This window comes from Lathamus discolor, chromosome 4, assembly GCF_037157495.1.
Source record: "Lathamus discolor isolate bLatDis1 chromosome 4, bLatDis1.hap1, whole genome shotgun sequence".
Taxonomy (NCBI): Eukaryota; Metazoa; Chordata; class Aves; order Psittaciformes; family Psittacidae; genus Lathamus; species Lathamus discolor.
Window position 1 is genome coordinate 12,370,061 of NC_088887.1, and position 24,123 is coordinate 12,394,183.

The 24,123-nt window shown below is 36.5% G+C and overlaps 1 protein-coding gene and 1 long non-coding RNA gene across 3 annotated transcripts in view; one reads left to right on the forward strand and one right to left on the reverse strand.

Moving 5' to 3' along the window:
* ROBO2 (roundabout guidance receptor 2) overlaps positions 1-24,123 on the forward strand; it is a 1,075,181-nt gene that overhangs the window by 334,082 nt on the left and 716,976 nt on the right. The gene's annotated exons all lie outside the window — the stretch shown is intronic.
* Positions 1-24,123, reverse strand: part of LOC136012562 (uncharacterized) — a 61,051-nt gene that overhangs the window by 28,996 nt on the left and 7,932 nt on the right. For both annotated transcript variants that reach the window (XR_010611813.1, XR_010611814.1), the window contains exon 3: positions 14,497-14,628. This is a non-coding gene — a long non-coding RNA (uncharacterized LOC136012562). The remainder of the gene's footprint in view (positions 1-14,496; positions 14,629-24,123) is intronic.

Sequence of the window (24,123 nt, forward strand, 5' to 3'; positions counted from 1 at the left end):
ATTAAACAAATAATAAAGAAATATAAGTAAAAGTAAGGATGAAGTTGACATTGATGAAGCATGAAGGAGTTTAAGGAGATACCCAAAGAAAGGCAAGTTTCAAGTAGAAAAAAAAAAAAAAAGAGACACCATGAGATAAAAGTAAGTGTAAGATATTTCAGCAAAATAAAGGTACGTTATCTGGATGATATTTGAGGGGGAAAAAAGTCAGTCTGGAATTCCTTCTTCCTGATTTTTAACACCACCTTTAATCTTATTATGGGCATGATGCCAAGCTCTAAGGGAAATAGGTAAGGCTTCATGTTGTCTCCAGAAACTAGGTCTTACACAAACTCTTTGTCTATTTGAAGGGAAACTCGGGAGTTTGTCTCCTGTTTAGTTAAATTGGTATTTGTAAATCACTTAGAAAATTAAAATTACCAGTACTTGTGATATGATTCCCCTTTCTATCTGCTTGGCTATGTGATCAAGCATATACTCGTACTGTGTTTATCATTTGAGGACTTGTGTAGACCCAACATAGACATCCCAGGTATATCAAATACCTGTGCCTATATCTCCATCAGGGAACTGAGGACGACTAGTTCTTATGTAGATATCTGTGGTGCATGTTTCTTAATTTAAGAGAAATGAATCTGATAAGTAAGTTATGTCTAAACTTACAGAGAAGGACTTATACTGATTATGGAACAGATGTTCACTGATGCCCACTGATGTATTCTGGTTTTGCCTGAAAATTCTTAAAGTATCTAGGTTAGTGATTGTCTTTGCTTATTTCATGATTTCATTGGGATTCCAGTGCCTGTCTTTTTAGTTTCTAATTAAAGCATGGTACAGAATCTATTTTAAGGGAGACAGGTATTTTCTTTCTTCATATGAAAATAATTTTTGGCACATTTTCTGTACAGTAAAAGGCATTTTCTAATAAGGAGATGTACAATTTGCTTTGAATGAGCAGTTATTTAAAATATGAAAAACATGTCCACATTATACTACCGTCTTGATTGAACTGTGGGATCTACCAGATTACCTGTAAAATTTCCATCAATGTTTATGTGTATTGAAGAAGTCATCAGTACATGCTTGTAAGAGAAATATTAATGTGGAACTGAAATAATTCATGATTAGATGACTACAGTATTTCTAAATTATGACAAAGCCAAAAATTAAGGTCACTTCTTGTTTTCTTCAGGACATTTGAGGGTGGTGAGACACTGTCACAGACTGCCCAGACAAGCTGTGGCTGGCCCATCCTTTGCAGTGTTCAAGGCTGGGTTGGACGGGACTTGGAGCTACCTGGTTAAGTGGAAGGTGACCCTGCCCATGGCAGTGGTTTGAAACTGGATTTTCTTAAGGTCCTTTCCAACCCAAACCATTCTGCGATTCTATAATTCATTATAAGTATATTGTACATTTTTTTTCTGAATGTGGTTAGGACAGAAATGCCATGAAACAATCTTTTCAGGCACTATAATAATAATTCTGTTTTTTTATCAGAGGGAAGACATCTACAAATATCAGAAGATAAGTATTTAGGTATAGCAGTAACTTGGGTGGATTTCATTCTCAAAGTTGAAGTTAGATTTTAGCAAAAGCTCAATTCCAGGACTTCTTTTGTCTAGTTAACTGTTCTGACTTGAATGTGGGGTTTTTTTTATTGTTTGTAGCTTGGTTGTCTGTTGTTCTATTTTGGGATTTTGTTTGTGCTCCTGAGCTGGATTTTCCTTAAAAAAAAAAAAAAAGATTGAAAAATAATGATATGACATGCTTCATGTCAAATTAAGCACACTTCAGAGTCTTTGTGATTTATCTTATCATCATAACTAAGAGTTCCGTTCTACTAATTACAATTATTTTATGCCTTTCGAGGCTAGGAATTAACAAAAAGTACTAGGAACTTTTGTGACTTGCTCCACTTACATCCAAAATGCTCACTGAGCAAGGGAGGAGAGAAATCAGCACAAAAGATCTCTTATATCACTTTATGATTTTCCAGCAAGCAAAAGGTCAAGTTCCCTGTGAGGCTCCTATGAATTTGCTTTCCTCTCCCACCTATCATCATGTTGCTGTTACAACAAAAGAGATTAAGATTCATTAAACACTTTCTGAGGAAGAACAAGCAAGCATAGTTGAGGAAAGATAGGTTTTGTTATGTATATACATATATATGCATCTTCTGTATCTTCCCCATCATTTTGGAAGGCGTATGCCCTCTAGTTTTTTCATTTGTAGGCTCTTTCTGCCTTCTGATGACTACCCGCTGACTAACAGGCTGCTAACAGAGGTCATGGATAAGAGTTGTAATGTCTTGAGTATACCCTCCTCAGTGGGGTTGTGATATCAAAGTTATAGTCTGTATCTCCAAGAAGACCATTATCATTATAAAGTAACACGCAGCATTAAAGGAAAGCTCCATGAAGACCATTATGTGGTAACACATCATTAGACAGTATCTTAAGCTGCAGAGCCTATTGAAGAGAGAACAGTCATAACATGACAGCTCTTTACAGTGACATAAGTCAGTATGGCCATTTATATCAGCAGGGGTTACTTATGTCTCACTGATTCCTCTTGGCATCCTTTCTTAGCTACCAGTTGTTAAATAGGAGTTGCTCTAAGAAAAGCCTCAGGGCTCCTTGAAAAAGAAAACTCTCATGGGAGTTGGAGTACTCCTTTCAGCAGAATCACTGCTTGATTGCAAAGGGTTCAGACCTGTCCCCTCTGTGCCAAGGTGACAGCTGGAAAGGGAAATACTTGAGGTCTTTCCATAAGAACATTGCTTATGGATTTCGCAAGGGGCATGTACTATGGTGGAAATCAAGTAGGCACCGAACATATGAGAAAGGAAATTGTAGGAAGGTCACACCTGTACTTCAGGTATCAAATTTATATTCTCCAAACACACTTAGATTTCTCTTTTGACAATATAATCCTGGCTTCCTATCTTTAGGTATACTGTGTCAAAGCAAATTTTGTTTCCTATCATAGATACAGGAAACGTTTCTTTTATCAATCCATATTCATGATCATTTTCATTGTGCTATATTCATAATAAGATATGTGTTAGTTATTTTGCATCAATATGCTGTTCCTCATTAAAACAGTGTACTTTATACTCTTAAAATACTTTCTTCTGGTATGTGTCCTTTCAGAAATTCTAACGTAAAATATCTTTAACTACTCTTTTACAAGAGGACATATTTTATAAGTGAAGTCATTAATTTTCTGTCTTCTTTCTCGATAAGGAGTTGAGTTTAAGAATTAAATGTGCATATTTTCAGAGAAGAAAATTTAGAAAGGTTCCAAATTTCTGTTCCATAGCATGTTTTCAAGAGCCAGTAGAGGGTGCATTTTCCACAGTGTTTTCCACAGCACAGTTTAATTGGAATTCTAATTAAGTATGTGAATAGAACTAGAGTGTAATAAATGTATTATTTTAAAATTTACTTTCAGGAAAGCAGAGCAAAATCTATCCAAAAGATACCTTTTAAAACATTCCATCTTAATTTACAATAATAAAACACCAGTTGAGATATTTTCTGTTCTGCTTTTATTCCTTTGCACCCAATAGCTTAAAATGGCTTCCTCTTATACCATGGCCTGAATACTCAAGGATAACATTCGTAACACCATTACTATAGCAACTTTGCAGTATATATGAACAGTGAATAGGACTGAATAAATGCCTTCTGTATTTAACAAGAATCACATGGTGACAATTGATTAGCAGATTAAAACACAGATGCCTCAGTCAGCTTTACATATAATGTGACATTTTCTCTCCCCTTTAGAGTGTCAGAACTGAGATACAATTCACAATCAGGATGTGGTAGGTATGCTGCAACATATATTGGCATATGGAAGGGCCTGAAAACGTGCAAGCTACATGATCTTCATACCAGCTCCAAATACCACAGTGTATAGAATGTATGTGATGGCAAGTCCAAATGAGAAACAAATCTCTTCGTGTATACAGTTACTTATCCCTGACTATGGTTTTCCCTCTTGGGAGCACTGTGGTCTATGGAGCCACTGCTCATTTTCAAAATATACCAAACAGACAGGTTTCAGCAGCAAATTGCAGTTTTCCTTTCCATTTTTCCAGACTGCTTTTTATGTTTCGAACAATTATAAGGAATATTTAGTACTCATATTTCTCTGTGTCTTTCAATATGATAACATACTTCGATAGTTGGTACATATTCCTCTTCCACAGCAGATTAAATTAAGGTCAAATTTGCTGCACAGTATAGCGTATCACTTTGCACCGCTTGCACAAACCCTGGGGTCTAGAAATTTAAGCATCTTTATATGAGACAGTCCTTAAACAGTTTACTTTTTCTTCCTCAAAAGATGTGTAGTAGAACCCCTTTCTGCCACCCATATTAGCACAGCTGCGGAGCTCCAGAAAAGGTTGGGGAAAAGCTGGTGCAAGCAATGAGGCTGTCTTTATGGAAGCCATTTCCATGTCCATAGAGCAAAGGAGAGGTCCTTGCTGCACTCAGCAAAGATGAGGCACATTTACTCTGCATGGGAAATCTTCTCACCTCTGAAGCTATAAATAGGGGTGTAGTATTAGCAACTCATATGCATCTGTCTCACTGTGTGTATAATGTACCTCTGTAATGGTTCCATTTTCTAGATGACATTTACTTAACTCTGCTTTAGGTAGCAGATGTGCTCCAGAGGTCATTCAGAAGGTAACTTTCAGAGAGAGTCACTTCTAATATGTTTTCTCCTGAAGATATACTTCTAACGTATTTCTGAGCTTGCTATTTCTTCTTATTCACATGAAACTTTTTAAGAACGTAATCTTTTGGTGTTACTATTTTTTTTCAAAGTAGAAATACAAAGTTTAGGACTCCCAATGTCATTTAGTGTAACTTGTAATATAATTAATTCTCACTTGTAAATCCCAATGGCACAATATTCTCTTACAAGATAGTTCTCTTACTCTCTGATTAAACTGAGAATTTCTGATGGATGTCTAAAGATTTAGCATTGCTGCCAAAATTCTGTGATGTTGATAAAAGAGCAGCTTTAATTTAAGGAATAGGAGGAGAAATTCAGCAGTGACTGCATCATCTCTGCATCTAGTTTGGGGTGCAAGAAGAGAAAATGAGTGTAAGAGATAAAATTAAAAGAAAGTGCTAAATCTATTAGATCAGTAGCTGGATAAATAAAACAGAGAGTTGAAGTGCTCTGCCTATTTCCTCTGGAAAACTGAATCAGAAAATCTTACCAGAAATATGTTCTGATCAAAGCCTGAAAAACAAAAGGACGAAACTTGAGCTTAGAATGCAGGATTTCAGATGGGATCAGAAGAGTGAGGTCGACTTTGTGTTCAAGGATTGTTATGTCTATGCTCTGAGTGTAAATGGGATGTACTGGGTATGGGAGGTTGTCTTGCTCATTTATTTGTGCCCTTCTGGGTTCAGTACTTTTTTAGTTGGTGTCTGGTCCTCAGGCAGTAAAGAAAGGGGGGCAAAGTAAAAGACAAAAATCTTTTAAGTAGCGGAGCTTCATTAATTCTGCTGCTTAGGGGGCAACTTTCTCCTTTTTTTCTTTTTTCTTTTTTTTTTTTTTTTTTTGTAAAAAACAGCTAAGGGTTGTTGTGTATCTGAGTTGTGTTTGTAAGCGACCCATTCAGGTCTGAATGACAGAAAAAGTCAGATTTGTCCCAGTCATGTTGTGTGGTAGTGATATCTTTAGGGAAAATAAAGATAATGGCATTGGTGTGCAGTTAAAGAAGACAAAAATAAAGAAATGTAAAAATAACATTATTACTGATTGTGGAGTAGTAGGAAGGACGAATGAGAGGGAATCTCTATAATATCAAGATTGCTTTGGGAAAGCATAGTGAGACGCAAGGTTTTTGCGTTTCTCACAGGATGGATCTGAATACAGACATGAATCATTTGTAGTGTTATTAGTAAGATAAATATTAGGAGCTCTTTCATTCCAATATGTCACTGCAATATCTTGACTTCCCTGAATTATATTGTATCCTGTTACTATTAAAAGTGATGGTAACCAAGTTATGCTTGCAAGAGGCAGCCAAGAGATTTCTTCACTAAACTGCAATCAGTTCTATAGGTTTGATTTTGAATATAGTTTATTTTCAGTGGCTGTTGCCACAGTAGTATCTAACTGAGCAGTCATTAATTCATATAGCCAAAGCTAAATGGAAGGATAAATATTTTCAGAGAGACAAACTTTAAAAAATGAAGGAAATTAACTTCTGTGAGCAGATGAACCATGAAGAACCAAGACCTTAATAGGAGAGACGTGAAAGTAAACAGACCTGCTGGCTGCACCTCAATGTACTTAAGGGTCTGGAACAAATGTAGATCACAAAGTATGAAATCCAAAACAGTAAGGGGAAAAGATGAGAAAAATTGTGTGGATGTATTGTACATAATGATTTTTAAAATGGAGTTCTATCGCATGCTTGCATCCTTTATTTGGATTCCCTAAATCATTTGATACAATTAGTGAAGCTTGAGAAGAGAGGGATTTAGTAGAGCAATCATAAAGCAGTTAGAAACTGCAAATATTAATGGGTAAATTAGAAGAGTCATACATTCATTAGTGGCTTTCTCCAGGAATTAGGATCAGCATTATTTAATATTTTAATATTTTCAGTGTTAAATATAAAAATGTACTGTCAAAATTTGCTACTGACAAAGTTATTACATGGAAAGACCTGCATGATCTGTAATGAGAAATATCTGAGGAAGAGATGTCTCTGGCTCCTCTGAGAAACACCAGGTTATTTGAGCTACAAATGTGATGTAGCCCTGTAGAGAATGGAAATGTGACCCGAGGATGTGACTAGGTGTCGTAGTAGTAAAGACAGATATTTCTTCCATTGTGCAGGACACTTGTGGGCTCTTACTGGAACACAATGTACAGTCCTCTTCACCCAGTAGGAGAGATGCAGACTAAAGCTGTTAGAGTGCCTAGGGATAGCAAAAATTATAACAGGGGAAAATTAAGGATATTGTCTTAGAAAAAATAGAAGAAAAAAAAAAAGAGGATTTAGTATTGCTCTCTGACTGCTACAACAGGAAAAAAAATGGGAAAAGAGGTAAGGTAAAATATCACTAGGGAAGTACTTATGTATAAAATGGCTCCAGATAAGTGTATGCTGAAAATGAAGTGTTTAAGTGGCAGAGACATGAGATGCTGGAAGATAGAGTCTCCCCCTGGGAGCCACAGGAGCAAAATGTTAATTAGTTTTAAGATGGAGATTAATCCTGTTTTTAAAGAGATTCTATGATACAGCCACCTGAAATAACAGGGGATTGGACTTTGTTCTGCTAGCTTCCTTCACAAGCCAGGTTCCAGTGGTTCTGTCACTAGTCTTGCAGAACCTGGTATTTTCCTGAAATCTCTAAGGGCTTGTGGCAATGTGAAAATCTGTTCTTTCAGTAAATACCTACTCTTAGTGATTACAGTGGACTTGAAAATGTGAGGTCCAAGGGTGCAATACCTATGAAGAAAATAAGGCCGCATTTACATATTTGTAAGATTTATAGCAGCAATATCTAAGAGTTGGAGACAGTGAATTGCAGAATCTGAATGCTAATTCTTTATTGACTATCAAATACTGTCTATGACTTCTTCTTATTTCAATTCCTATATATACTTCAGGCTGGGTTTTTCAGAGCTTGACCTTCATTAGTGCTCTCCTATTTTTAAGTTGACTCAGCTTATCTTTAATCTTAAAATCTCTGTCAAAAAGGAAATGTATCCCTCTGCAAACTATTTACACCTTGATCTTGTTCCTGCAAAAACTTACGTGGGTCATGTAGAGTATATGCCAGTGGAAAATCTGTCTGTGAATAATCAATTATTTCAGTAAGGTTGCTGACAGGAAAATTAGCACTTATGCAAGTGTATGCAGAATTATGACCCTGATTTGGGAGCTCGTGTGAGCTCTAGATGTGCAGGCTTGAGTAAGAACCTTTCGAGAAGGATGGAACCATTCCAAGGAGACGGTTGTGAATCAGATCAATGATCCTTTTTCTCCCAGCTGAAAACTGTAGTTGCATATGCAGTGAAATACTTTTCTACAGTCTGTAGGATAGATTCTTGGCTTGCTAAATGGGAAATGCTGTGCTCCGGTGCGTTTCAAGTCTCATAATTGATGTGCAATGGTACCATCCTGAAATGCCTTTTAAAAATCCAGTAAAAATAATTGATTTTTCATAGGCAGAGCTCCATTTGTCATTGAGTTGCATTCCTCACAAACCCTTCAGAAATGTAGCATGCCAATAAAATACACAGAATGATTACAAAACCACTGTTGGTTCTGGTTGTGCTGTTTATTTTGGCATCCTCATGTTGAAATGTTTTAGGGTTTTTCCAAGACTGAAGTGCCAAGAAAGAAAATTATCTTACTCTGTAGCTGCCCACTAAACCCTCCAAAACACATGGGTAAAATACAAAACTTTAGTGAGTGTCCTTTACTAATTATGACTCACCTACAAATAATTAAAAAGATGAAAATATCCTTATAGGCACATGTATGGTTATAGTAATCCAACCTTATTGTAAGGTTTAATAATAGCATTTATATTTTTAAAGATGATCAGACTTAAGGTAAAGAAGTAATTGCACTTTTAGTGGTTTCAGCAAGATGTCTTTGCTTTGGATTATGTGGCGACTTTTAAAAACTGTTTCATCTGTTGCAGTGAATGACAAGTTTTGTATATACTAAGGAATCAGTGAGTAGCAGATGAAAATTGGTGGAGCTCTTCTGAAACCATGGGGACTTTTCAAGCTCTAACTATCAGACAGAACCAAAATTTTTCCCATTATTTTTATGGCTTTTTAAAATGGGCTTTCACAGATAGCTCAGTTTTCCCTCTCCGTTTTCAGTAGCCCACATCAATTCACTGATAGTTGGCAGACAAGCTATATAATAAAACTGCATTTTTTATTAAATAAGTGTGGCTATAATAATGGTATTCACTGTGATTTTACCACTGAATGCTCAAGTCTTACAGCCTGAACCAGTCAGCAATGAACACTCTTGCACATCAATTTACTCAGAGCCTTCCTGATTTTGGTGGCTCTCAAAACAGATGCATGGGATTCTGTTGTGCAGGCCCAGTTGTAAGATTAATGTCAAATATTAAAGAAGCTTATTAAAACAACTACTGTTTTCTGGATCATGAGCATCTCACACTTTGGTGTTTAGTATCAAAATCTCTATTTTTCAGTCATATGAAATATATATATCTATAGAGGGTACTAGAAGTGTGATCAAGATGTCTGTATCTTTATGGTTTGAATGGACTGGCACCAATTCAACAAGGTAAGCATTTATATTACATGGGATTTTTTATAAATTTACATCAGGAAAATAACAGTTCAGTCCCATTACGGTACATTTATTATTTTTTCAGATTTAGCAGTTATGTGCCTGCTCTTTGGTACAGGAGAAATATTTTAGAGGGGGTTCTCATAACTGCCATTTGAATACTAGTTCTTCATTCTCTTAAAAAAAAAAACAACCCACAATACGAAGAATACTATTGAATTATTTAAGGCAGTGAAATTGATTTAATCTTATCTGCAAAATAGATTGAAATATATGGTGACATTTATAAACTAAAGCCAGCGATACTTTTCTGTTTTAAAATCAGCTGAAGTTAAGTAGATAACAGGCTCAGGTTTAACTCTGGATGTGGTGGGACCAGCTAAGTTACAGGAGTGAAATATGGCTGTAAACAGCAAAATCTCTGAATAGAATCAGCAAAATAAATGTAAGGGATAGAGTTTTGGTTACAGTTTTTTCATCTTAAATGCTGGATCAGATTTTTTTAATCAGAAATTTGTTTGGCAGAGCTTAGGGGTTGCTATAGATTTCTAAAAAGTGATTAAAAAGCTGTGGTACTAGAACCAAATCCTGAGTTCAGGAATATGGTTAGTCCTTGAGAGTCGAAATGTGTCCTGTCTTGAGCTGCATGTGAGCCACATAGTTACCCAGCATCTTCTTTTTCACCTGTTTAAAAGAGGGTAGCTCTAGCACACGGTTTAGCTTTCATTTCTTTCTGTCACAACTGGTTTGGTTTTCTTCTAAAATGCTGTGAAAGTTGAAGAACAAAAGCAGAGTTCAAGTCTAGGGAGAGCTATAGCTTTTGTAAGATTTTAATAATCCATCTCAATATCATGTGTTTCAGTGAAAGAACATACAAATGGAATAGGGTTGAATAATGTCTACTATCAGCTGCCCTTTTCCAGCAGGAATTGACTTAACGCACAGCAGGTTAAATTTTCAACATAAAGTTAACAATCATACCGACAATACAATTGTCATTCTATTTCATTCTTTTGTCCTTTTTTTTAGTTGATAGAAACACAAGGAAGAGAAGGTGGAGCATTTACTAGAGAATTATAGCTAGCAAAAAATAATTGAAACAAGTTACAAAAGGATTGTGTATCCCATGAGACAGTCCTCCTCCTGCCTGCTTGTATTAATTACTTCCTCCATAAGGAATGCCAAACAATGACTATAAAACCAAAATCAGACCCTCTATTTTGATTTGGATATAGCAAACCTAGCAGGATGTTTTCATACCTAACTTTTATTTGTAAAATCTGGCAGTTATTCCAGGCATTGCCAGTGCAGTACACAAACACAAGCAGGAATTACTGTTAGATATTAACTGTGGGTATTGAATGCTTCACTGCATATGTTTAAGAGTCTCATGAGAAAAATCTCAGCGTATGCACAGAAATGACATGTGTTGCCACCACAGCTGCTACAGTATTTTCACACTTTAGTTCTGTCTCATGGCAATCAGGAAACTATTATTTTATACAAAAAAGAAAGAAGGCTTGAAGTGGTTGGGTTTGTTAGCCCTCTGCACTTCATAAAAAACAAACCCGCATCCAAATCCCTGCCGTATACCTCCAAAAAAAATATCAGGCACCTATGCATTCTTCACCGTCTTGTCTCCCAGCATATCATTCCTTCTCATTTGATGAAAACACTGCCTTTGGCTTTTCATAAGAGAGGAGCATAAGATGTTGTGAAATCTGGGATCTAAACGATACGGAACCAGATTTGCTAGCATAATGCCAAGTTAGCACACTTAACGTGCATGCTTGGAATATGTTTTCGCAAATAAACTTAAAGAAATGTCCAAGCAAGAGGTGCTTTTATTGTTTCACAGTTGCAACTAGATGGCCTGATACCCCAGAGAATGACCAACACAATGATATTCTTAAGATTCTTTTATCTAAAATACATTAGAATGTATTTGCACATTTAGGTTTCAGAAGAATAAGCATCATGCCTGCATGTACCCATCAGCATGTTTATTGTACGCTTACAAAAATAAAATCTATGCTGTTTTAGAAGCTGATAATAGGCTGATTTCAAAGCCCAACCCTCAGATCCAGTCACAAGAGCAGAAACTGAGCCAATAATCTGACGAATGAGATCCTCTCCATAAAGCAGCGACAAAATTTCCCTGCATTACTTCTTTCTAGTGTGGTGGGATCATAGCTGTTAATCTGTACATGGCAACTTCCCAGGTAGGAAGCTAAATGCATCTGTGCTCCCACACCAATTTTTAAAGCATTGTGAGGGACTTGGTGCACAGATCCTGCTATGTGTATGCAGCAGCCTTCTTGTCACTCTTCTCCCCAGTTAGAGCCACTCTTGGTTGGAACCTGTTTTTCCTTCAGCCTCCAAGAGCACTGAGGTAGGGTTAGGGATTTCCCTTGTAACAAGCAATGAATTTTCTGTGTAAATCTTGACAAAGTCTACCTCATATTCTGCTGCACAAAGCATCAATAAATCACGCTTAGATCAAGGGGGTCTGCAACTGCTCACACAGTGAGTGTGCTATGGTGCAGCTATTGGTACGGACTAGAAAAGGCATGAAATGTGCCATGTAGGAGGGAAAAAGGAATGGAAAACCATCACTGCCTCTGGGTTGACAGAAGACAAGTTACAAACAACTTATTTTTACCCAGAAGAAAGTAGCAGATGTTCCTGAGAGCACAGAGAGTATCTGGAATGCCTGTAGTGACAGTATAGGTTCTGCAGTTCTGACTTTATCTTAGGTGGTTTAGTGTGAGGAGTTAAAATCTTGGCATGACTTTCGTCAATCAGAAACACATAAAGCTGCATTTTTAACGAGCTATCTTTAAAGAAAAGGTTGCAAAGTTTTAGGGTTTTTCTTGGGAAATGTTTGGAATATGCTGTTTCTCATCTCCAAACCTTTCTATCTGTAACAACAAATGTCTCCATTGCCAAAATGGAAATACCAGAATAGAAAGCCTAGAGGGTTTATGTTTTTCAGATTTGTGTGAAAGTGTGTACCCAACAGTCAACTAACAGAGTATAGGGACCATTTCTTAATTATTTTCGTTTATTGTTTAAAGGCACAGAGCTCATTCCACCACTGCATTGTTTCAGTGTTGTCACTCCACTGAAATTAAGAGGGTGATATGTGGATATTGGCAAGAATGAGTCAGCTCTGTGCACCTGAAGTTGGAAGTTTCTTTGCCCTCCAGTGTCAGAGCTGCTCTGAGCTGCGGCTCTATTAGAGTTTCCCAAGAGGCACAGTGTGGCTACAGGGCAGTCAAACCAGCAAGGGCATGCTGAGCCCAACAAACTGCTGCCAACCCCAAAGCACAGCTTTTCAGGACTCAGACTGCCTCCTGCTTCTGCAAGAATGAGGTGTTCCATCAGCCTCAGCCAGGCGGTCTGGAGTCACAGAAGGGGGAAGGCAGCTATGCTGGCATGGTTATTACCCTGCAGGACCAGTAAAAAAGTATGTGATTGAGAAATATGTACTGCTCCCTGTATGTATGGGTAACTCCTATTGTTGGTTGAATGTGAACAAAGAGCAGTTTACCAAGGAATGGTGAAGAAGAACAGCATAGAATGAAGTGATATAGATGAGATCTGACGTGTCTGTTGTAACATCTGACTTCTTGTAGCCTTGTTCTAACATGCTTTGTCTTCGTCTATCCAGTGCAGCATTATTATTGTGATACGGTATGATTAAACCAACAAAAAGTTTAATTAAAGAATAAATAGTCCACTGACAATTTCACCCATTACTGTGGTACTAGATTTAGCAGGTATAGGCATTTTATTAGTGCTGCTGCTTCTTCTTCTTAGTATATTTCCTTAAAAATATTATCAGGAAAATATATTTTCCATCTAAATTGAACCATGACAGTTTTTGTCTTGTAAGTTCACATCCATAGCAACTATGTACTGAGTTAGTAACCAATTGTGTGTAATCATGTAAAATCATTGAACTATTGGCAAAACTCAACCAACTGCTTTTAAGTTTTGATATTTCTATTCACTAGCTTGTAAACATAAAGTAGAATTGCTTTTGTGATTATAGCACAGGAATCACTGATGATTTATTGAGAAGAAGCTTATTATTAGTCTTGTCAAGATGACAACTTCATTAATTATCCAGTGGTTTTGTTGATCATTTCATTTCTTCATATGAATAATTTAGAACTTTGAGACATACAGTAATTTTCGTGAAAGGCCTTCATATCGGTCAGCTTCTCAGGTGCACATAGAAGACTTAAATCCCAAATGAAATATCTAGTGTCCTTTGCAATCTCATTGTAGTTAATTGAAGCACTGTTGCTTCCACCATTTCTAATCCTCCTGTAACAGTCTAAAAGAAATTACCAAAATAAAATGCCTAATCATCAGAAGCAACATTTTTATTAGTTTTAGATTTTATTTCATTATTACTAAATTTTTGTGACACAAATAATATTTCCATATGTTATTTCCTATCTATTCCTTATGGCAAAGCAAGTTGAAGAATTAAGAGCAAGAAACTAAGGGACAAGTAATAGATGAGATAATAAAGTATTAACTGTAGGAAAGTAGATCTATATCCCCAGTCCTTAAAAAAGAAACAGAAATAAGTCCTATATAATTTTATTACTATGTCTATGATACAGGATTTCTGAGGACCAATCCTAAATGAGTTATGAAACATGAGATACAGTTTTGCATTACTGCCTTTGAACAGCATTGATATGTAGCTGTTGAAGGCTTTTTTTTTTTGCGTCGGGTACTGATATGTTCCTCATTACCATAATGACAATGGAGACAGCAGTACATTTAAATACATCTCAGTTTTTCCAATACCTGTCTTTGAAGCATATTGTCTCTGTTTAATTTTTTTTTAATGAGGGATAGTGCGTCTTAGTGCCATCTTACAGACACAGAACCGAGGTTTTGTCTTGTTAAATTTGCAGTGTATTTATGACCACAGATTGTTTTCAAAAGCTGATAAATAGAAACCGAATTTTCCAAATATGCCTCTTAGCCAAATTAAGCACAATAAATATTTAGCCTAGGAAATAATGAAATGCACCCAGACTGTCCATTCAGAATATAAATTAATATTCACATGCTAAGCATACAAATTGAATGTTTTCCACAAAACCGTTTCTTAACCAGTTACAATGCTGATAGAGTACCTGGAATAGTTGGTCTCCAATTGACCAGCTTCTTCATGTTAAAAGTCCTGCATTATCTCTCTGTGCAGGAGCAGGCAGCCAAGGTTTATGGTGAATATCTTTCGACTAGCAGGGGAAAGATTTTCAAATGTTCTAAGTAAAAAGCAAAAAGTTACAATACAAAAATCAATTTTAAGACTGAAAATTTGTATTTCTATGGAAATGAGTAATAAATATAGTAATGGGATTAGGTCATTTAAATGCAACATCCAGAAATAATGGTTAAAAGAAACTGCTGTATTTTGCAATCATCTATGGTATCACAGGTGGAGAAATGCGTGCTCAACACTTTACTGGCGTTGAGCTTCGGGACTCTGGACTTGGTTGCCTTCCCATGCATGGACACATTGTTTTCTCTTATGCTGTATACCCAGATTCTGTCTCAGACAATTAAGCCTCTTTTGAAAGAGATTAGTACTTTACAGACCACCACAGAAACACATACATACTTAGCATTTTTGCAGTCAGTAGCTCATTCCTGAAGTTGTGGAGATTGATTAGTGAAGAACCATTCAAGTACTTCAGAGGGACTTTGCTATTAGATTTCTAGTTGCCATGTTGGCCAATGTCCTTTTGATACCAATCTTCATCAGACACTAATGACCTCTGGCTATTTTGGTATTTAGTTTAATGCAAAATTACCTCATATTATTGAAATCTGAAGGAAAGGTAGGGCCCCAGTCGTACCCCTTGCATAGAGTAAATCTTGCTTACCTACACCCAGACTGATCAATATGTATGCACAGATCAGCAAGTCCAGTAGACAAACCCAGCCAAGTGTACATTCCTGATTAGGAGCAACAGCTAATCTTCACGTAACATTTCTTAAAGTAACTCTTTTCTTCACAGATCATCCATACTATTATGATGGGTTGTATACTACTCAGGGGACAGTTAGCCTTCACTTAACAGAATTCTGGGCACACCCTGTTGACTCACATCACCTGTGATTTTCATAGGAATCATAATTAAGCCTTTGTGATTTGGATCTTTATGCATATCAGTGGGATTGTAACTTGTGCCAAGCTCAACTCATCTCCAGAAATAAGTAAATACAATGCTCTAGTAGCTCAGCATGCTCAATTCAGTAAATATTTTTTGTGTTGAGAATATTGATTGACTGGTGAAGCTTATGTGGTCAGATCAATTAGTTCACTGGGAAGGAGACTTCTGAATTTGAATTTGCCTTTTCACTTCCTGAAAGATCTGACAGTGAATTTAATGTTTTGCCCTTTGTTCTTTTTTCCTGTAAAATCTGTGCTGCCAGGGTCACTTACCAATTTATTCTCTCTGATATGCAGCTTATGTGAACAGTACTGGAGGTGCAAGGGAAAACACTCCTATTGGCCTTGTCTTTTCCTTTCAGGTGATGTATGGTTCAAAATACTTTCATGCTCCTACCCTAACAAAAAAGTCTGATGCTTTTAGTAATGCCTTTCACTGTTCAGCCAAGCAGTCTGATGACAATCATTATCCTTCCTCTTGCTTTATCAGCCACTAACACGTGGATCACAGGAAAGCCAGTGCTGTCCTTCTTAAACAATGCAGTGTAGCTGTGCCATTGTTCTAGGGTGGGATTTCATAATTTTCCAGGTGCTAATTAATTTAATTTTTAATGTCATAGTACATATGCACAAGAGTGTTAGGGTGTTTGTTTACTTTGAGCAAGATAAGGTGCAAAAGGAAATGGGTTCTACCAGTGTGAAATATGTTATTGAAGAATATCTATTTACATACATGATACAGTACACCTCTAGGGATGTTACAAACGTGATGTGTGACTTCATACAATATTCTCCCCAATATGAGATTCAAAATTATTCTTTCTAAATTTACACAAATACAGCAAATCCATACTTTACATCTTAGTTTTAGACTTCAGTGTACTTTAACCTTTTGCTAATGTGTATAACATCTTATATTGTTTATGAGATTGGAGATGCAACACAACTATACCCGTATTGGCGTACTGTGCACACAGGACAAGTTGTTTACAAGTAGATGCAGCTTTCCTACATCTTTTTTTTTAATGGAAAAGAGATTACATATGTTAATGGAAAAGAGATTAAAACTTTTCAATTATGGACTTCAGATACATTTGCAATGGCAAACTCTCATACAGCCTTTGTTTCCAGTTGATTTTTGTTTTTCTAATTAAATTCTAGAGATGCAGCCAGATACTAGGAGCCATGCAATTTAGTTGATCAAGACTAGGTAATGAATAAACAAAGAAATAATCAAAGAAAACTGTTTACAAACAGAAGTAAAGCACTGATTATTAAAAGTCAAAATTGTATTGAGTGAAGTGTCTCACTTCAATAAACCTCCAATGATTTCTTTATTCTGTTATTTAAAACATTTAAGCTGTAAAAGAGAATTCAAGAGAAAACTGAAAAATGTATTATCCAGTTTAAAAATAGGTTAAAAAGAAAGTTAAAAAGAAAAAATAATTTAGACATAAAGATTTTGAAAACAATTTAAAAAAAGGATTCAGGAAATAAATTACATAAACTTGAAGTGTTTTGGTATTTCCAAATATAAGTGTTTTCATTAAAAACACTAAAACACATCAACCTAAGTATATATAAGAAAGTGTTTTCTGTTTGTAATCCACTAAAAAAGGGAAAACCTTATCAAATTCTTTTATACACTTTATACCCTTTATACACTGTAACAACAGCAGAACTTACTTTTAAAGTGACCCCAAGCTAGAGGAAAATTATTCCATTCCATAGTATAGGACACCTCCTTTGTAGTTCCCAGTGCAGGAGATATGGATACTTCAGCCACTGAGCCAGACTGATATCCTTACCAAGGCAGCAGTAACCCCTGCTGTAGTCATTCAAAATCCTCACAGTACTAAGGCAGCACTGATGTGAATTGTTGGTATCCAACATGGCCTGCAGGTAGAGCTGCCTAGCAGAACTGGGCCTAGATGCTAAGGCTATCATTTTGCCAAATCGCATTAGGACTATTTTGCATAACTTGAAAACATTGTGGCCTTGAATCATGCCAGATGGGCTGGAGTTGCAAAATGTGAGGAACTGTATGACAAAACAACAGGTATCAGCACAAGACATATGGAAGCATGGAGAGACTTTGAGTAGTTGGTGGAGAGGTGTTTGTTCTACACAGTCTTAATAAATTAATTGTGTGAGCCATAGAGAGTGATCCTGGAAAGCTGCTGATTGCCTGCCCTTCTCCATGTGCCTGATCCCTGATGTTCTTCCACAAGCTCTCTTCACTCCTTTCCATCTACACTTCGTTCCTGAATGCACGACTTTGGACTTCATTGCACTCCATGGTGCATCTCCTTCTCCCTTGCCATGTGGCTGGTGTCTCTCTTCTGCTCCTCATTCTCTTTGTTTTCTCTTTTCAAAAGTTTGATATGCCACAGGGGTGACTCCCCTGTACACTGCTTTTGTCTGAATGGTTTGTAGAGAAAAAAAAGCAGTCCTTTACTGTCAAGCATTACCATGGTTCATTACTCAGAAGAACTTCCTTTGTTGCCTATTACTGATTGTAACAATGTCTCTAAACTGGAGCACTAATCCTGAAAACATTTATTTGCTTTCATTCTACTCGCCCCAGTGATCCCATTGACTCAAATAGCAGATTTGTGTGAGTAAGAATAGTGAAATTTGGCATTTCATCTTTGTCCGTTAAATACAGTAGGTAGCCCTTCTAGTTGTACGACAGTTTCAGGAAGCTATCAGGGGAAAAACACCTAACAACAACCATTTCTGTTCTGAATTTATTCCCATCTAGGCCTGATTAAACTTCAACTGGAACTTGTCCTGACCAGAGAATAAATGGCCTGTGGAGTCTGGATTTTTGCCTACTTGAAAAACCTTGTGTGTGTGTGAATATGTGTGTGTGTAGAAATATGATTTATGAAAGTATTGATTTTTTTGTTAAATAATGAATTAGATGTCCTACCACAATATTATTTATCAAACTTTTTTGTCATATAATTAAATTGTCACATAATGGATTGCAGCCATATAGATTCATTAAATATTAAAACCTACATATGACACAGTTCACTTTTCCTTTGGCTAACAGCACATTTCCTCTGTTCTTTTCCATTAAAGTCAACACTAGCTGTTCTTCAGCCTTATCATACAAGTTGCAGTATCTGTTTTCTAAGGCAAAGCTGTGAGGTTTTTAAGTTCACTTAATTTCAGTTTGGAAGCTAATTCTGCTTCGTGATCCTGTCTGCTCAGTAAACTTTCGTTGTAGCTTATGTAGCTGATGGAGCTTTTTGCCATGGAGACAGTTATCCCATCAGTTGTCTCCAGGTGTGAAATTAGTAAGTCTGCTGAACTGTAATAGTGTTTAGAGTCAGATCTGAGTTCTTATTTTGGAGAGAAGCATTTATTGAAGTCTGGGTGTAACTAAATTCTCAGCTTGTAAGCTGGGAGCCAGAAAAGAACTCGATAAAAGTATTTTCTCTCACAGTACACTATTTAAATAAGAGAAGATGAAGAAGAAAACCACAATCACTACCATCTTAAATGGATCTCTTAATGGAATTTAAAATATATTAAAATAGAAATATTTTAATCTATGCAGGAAGAGAAGTATGTAGATGAACTGTCAAGTTACAGCAGCTAGAAACTGTGTTTGAGAAAGAGAAGAGGAAGTTGATCTGATATAAAACGTAATTGCATCCAATGAAAGGCACTAAGACCCCTTTCAAGAATGAGTTCTTATTCAAAAGAGGACCGAAGAAACACTAACTGAAGAGGATGCTTTAAGAATATTTTCTTTGCAGATACGAAGTATAATACATTACTGCACTTGAGTGCAGAATTATCTTCAAGTAAAGGTAACCCTAGTGATCTTCCATCTGGCAATATTGCTGACTCTCCAGTAATGTTTCTGGATAATCATTAATAAAAAGCCCTAAACCAACATGCAAAACAGAAAAAAAAAAAAAGAAACCCCATGTTAGACATTATTTAATAAGAGCTCCTACCCTAGATATTTTGCAATAATAAAGACATTATCTGTTGTAGGGGAGTACTGCGCTGCACTGTCCAGCTGCAGTCATTATGTTAAGATCATATTTGTGTGCTGCTTGTTCAGGGCCACATGATATGAGAATTAAAAACACAGCTTTCTTCTCCCCCCCAAAACATAGTTTGTGATGTTTCCATTTCTTGAAGCCCTGATGCCACACTATAGCCTAGTTTATATTTTTTTTTGTGTAATAAGTTTTACAAGCAGTCTGATTATTGCATTCACAATATTGCTTCATTTTCTTCTGCCTTCAAAGTTCATTATCATTTATGAGATTGTAACGTGAACTTTAATTACTGGAGTAACCAGAGTCTCACCGGGGATTTAAAACAAACTAATTTTGCACTGTACCTTTAGGGAAAGGAGCATGACCAAACTTTAATATACACTGTGGAGTAGAAATTGTAAAGCTGACTATATCTAGGTGACTTGGGTGGGTTTCCTCTTACCTACATCTACAAGTCTACAACCTTTCTGAGCTAGTTACCTGAAGTTCACTTCTAGTCAGCAGTGGTAAACAGGCACTTCCAGAAACACAAGGTCAATTTACTTGCCCCCTTTTAAATGCCTCCATTGATTTTTAAAAAAGTATAGACTACTATGTACAGAAAAGCATTTTGTGATAATGGAGAATGGTTTCCTCTGTATCATCCATATCAGCTGTTGTGGGAAACACTGGGCATTGACCCAGTGAGGCAATTGTTACTCTGATGTTATAGATGTGTCTGTACATCACTTGTTAAGTGCTAGACAGTGCAACATAACCAAATACTCCCTTCACATACCTAAGGAACTAGTTGTATAAAGAAGATCCTTTACTTGGCATGCATGCAAATATGAGCATATGAGTATGCAGGTACTGACATAGCCAGTGAAAAATTAGATCAGCATTGTCCTAGCCCAAACACACATGCTTTATGGTTCTATTGTAGGTCTGCCATCTTAGCCAAAATAAAACCAGGTTTGGGAGACTGAAGCAGGCACGACAATACAGGCATAGCTATAGTCCATCTCATACCACTTTGGTGAAAAATCTAACTGTTTGATAAATGACAATTTTAAGTCCCAAGCTCAAAATGTAGGAAGTTACTAGACTTTGTAAATGCTGGGGGGGGGGGGGGAGAAGAGGGAAGGGGAAGTGGTGGTGGTTGGGTGTCTGGAAATCCAGGACAGACTTTTCATGGCTTCCATGATTCCCCCCTGTAGGGTTATAAAAATAGCAATTTTCCCCATAATAAAAATCCTGTGCTATTGTAGGGGTTTATATTTTGCATGTCTATGGTGTAGGTCATGGAAATGCAGTATTTTGTGGTCAAAGTTAGAGCTCACAAGGGTTTTCTTAACAGTAACTGTGAGGTCTGTATCAACTTCATCTGTTTTGTTGAGTGTTTTATTGTTTTCTATGAGAAAGTGGATATTATGTGTAGATCAGTTTCAGAGTATAAGGATAACATTCTCTGTAGTCTTATAATACACAGAAGCAGAATTCAAAAACCCACTAAATATTCTGGTATTTCATATCTGTACTTTGCTCTTACATATTCCTCTGCAACATACTTCAAGTAAGTGGCCTTACTGAGAAGTAGGACATCTGTTTTCCAGTTTCCTTTGTATTCTCTTTTTTTCTTAATGCTCAAATGGTTGTATTCTGCAGGACCTAGTCTCAGTAAGCTTCTGGAAAATCCTGAATCAAGGCTGACAGTTTTCCAGTAAATGACCATTCAGATGAGATATAGTCAGTCTTAAATGTAAAGGGCTAACATTTTTCAGAAAGATTTCGGAGTTCTCTTTCTTACCAGTCAGCGGTTTGGAGGATATTGCTGCTGCCTATCCTGGTGTGACTGCAAAAGTCTTACGTGTATTTTAGTATCTCCCTTTCTTTTTTTGGTGTCAGTTAACATTCACAACCGCACACAGGAGCAGATTCCCATCTGTGAGAACTGTAGGAAATTACTTCAGCTTCTAGATATGAATCCTTTTGTCTGTATCTCTGATGATGGCTGGTTCTTTCCTTGGGAAATAACTGCACAGAAATGGACAAACTGCTGGAAGAAATAAAATATTCTCCTGAATCATCATTCTTTCCTTAGTTTTTTCAGATAAAGATTTTTTTTCCCGTTTCCATTCCTATTCTTCTAACATTGTGATTCCTTCTCACCTCAAGTCCCTGTAACTTCTGATCTAACCTACACTACCCTCAAAATACTGCCTGATATTTTTCCTACTTTGCAGTGACTCCCATTTTATGAAAGGATCACTGCAGCACCTTTTCTCCTATACAGTATACAATTATGCAGAATAAGAAGCACACACTGAGATTTATATGCCACCACAGGTGAAATTTGAATGTTCTGGGTTGAGTGCCCTAGAGAATGAAGTCATTAGAAGGAGGTATGGTACAACCAGAAGCTTAATTGAGGCAGTACATCAAAGGCTGCAGGAGGAGCTATGGATGCCCTAAGGAGAGTGATGCTGGGCCTGCTGTAGACATTGAATGGGAGAAGGGGGAGGCTGAGACCATGGGGTTGGGGCAGTCCTGCTGCCTTCAAACGGGTGTTTGGCCAGAGCGCAGATTTCCTTCAGCCTGCCTTGAGTGGAAGCTTGTGCCTCAAGCTGCTTGCTGATGGGTTTCCTTGCAGTGCCTGTTAAAAACAGCGCTCCTGGCCTCATGGCAAAGCAGCCAAGCTGTTGAATTGTGAACTTTAATTAGCAAATGCTAGTCCAGAAAACCAGGATGAGAAATGGGCCTAAAGAAGTGTTCTAATCTGTTGTGGGACCTCTTAGGAGTAAATGATTTTTCCTAATTAATACTCAAGGCACTGATGTATGGACTATGCTCTCAACTTTTAATTTACTATTTAATTTTAATCTTGGTTTGTTTGTGTTGTCTGAATATAGCCTGCTTCAAAATAAAATGTGTTTGGAGTATATATTTCATGATGTTGTACTGCCAGATGTTCCTTTGCTAAATGAATGTTAGAATAGAATTTTTGATATGTTTACTGCTAAATCATTAAATATCACACCTCGCCTGTTAGATACCTGGCAAGCATGGTATTACATAAATATAGATAGACAAGACTATTTTCCATTCCTATTTGAGTCTGAAGCCAGTCTACATCTATTGCTCTACTGAAGTTGATGTAGTAGGTGATGGGGTAGATGTTTTTATTCTTTTTTTTTTTTTTCCTGTTGAATTTCTTTATCCTGTCACTTTCAATTGATGCTAAGTAGTGTGAAATACATAACCAGCAAGCCTTAATACATCAGAAAAGATCCAAAGCCAGAATTGCCCAGGGAGTAAATTAACATTCTTGCATTTGTTGACTACACTTCATACTTTCTTTTTTCACTTTTTTTTAAATGTTACAATATGCTGATGAAAGTTTGGTTTTGGAGATATTATTTGTATGCTGCTTATTATCTAGTGATCTTAAATGATGTGGAACAAATATTTGTTATATGCATATAAGAGTTACTCTAGAAGGCTTTCAAGACTACGATTGTTTTACCTCTGGCTTATTGTTTGAGAAGTTATGGAAAAAACATATGGACATGTATCAGTATGTGCATGGGTAATTTCAAAGTGTCGCTTCACACTTGAAGTGTGAGTCTATTATGCAAAAAAAATCCAGCCAGCCCCCCAAAAGACATGTTTGATGAGGCCAAAAACGCCAGTGAGAAAATAGTGATATTTTATTAATCATTCTCTTTCTTTTTTTTTTATCATTTCTGTACAAAAGCATTTTAAGAGAACACACACACACACATACACAAAATAATCTATGAAAGATAATCTTATTCAGAAAATCCTGGGATCGTAAGATCAAGATTCATTTGTGTTATATAATTTTAGAAGATTTTAAAAAGTAGTATAAGAAACCAAAAATCTTGAGTCCTTAACTACCATTTAAATAGCATCAGTATCACTCATACATAGTTTTCACAACTCCCCAAGTCCCATATCGCCATATTAGTTCTTAAAGTTAATTGAAACTGGTAAAACAACCTACACTGCTTTCAAATAAATATAACAAGCAAACTATTATTGGTGAGAAGAGAGAGTTTTGCATGTGGGAAATATTGGGTAAAGGTATTTAAGCTACACTTCTTCTAGAGCTTCTTTTTGGTTTTGTGTTTCAGTTACTAGCTACCAAGGTTCAGATGCCACAAGCAAGATTTCCAGATGTCTCAACAAGCAATAGAAACTTAAAACAGAGGAGTGTAAGACTGTATTCTATAACCTGCAGATTTCTGTACTATTTCTCTGCTTTCCCCTCCTTTCTTATATTTTTAGTTTATATTTAGAGCCCCGTTGGTTATAAGCGGTTTATTAAATGCCATAATGATTTCCGACTTGATAATTAACAGAATTAACCTGCCCAAGTCTTCACATTGAAGTGGAGGTAGGTAGAAGGCACTCAAAACTATTGTTTTCCCAGTGAGAAGATTATATTTTTACTATGGACATATCAGCATGGGGTATGGACTGTTGCCTTCTGAGTAGGCTTCTACTTTCTGATGTAAAAGTCTAGCAAAATAGTAAATCATGGAGATAATTAT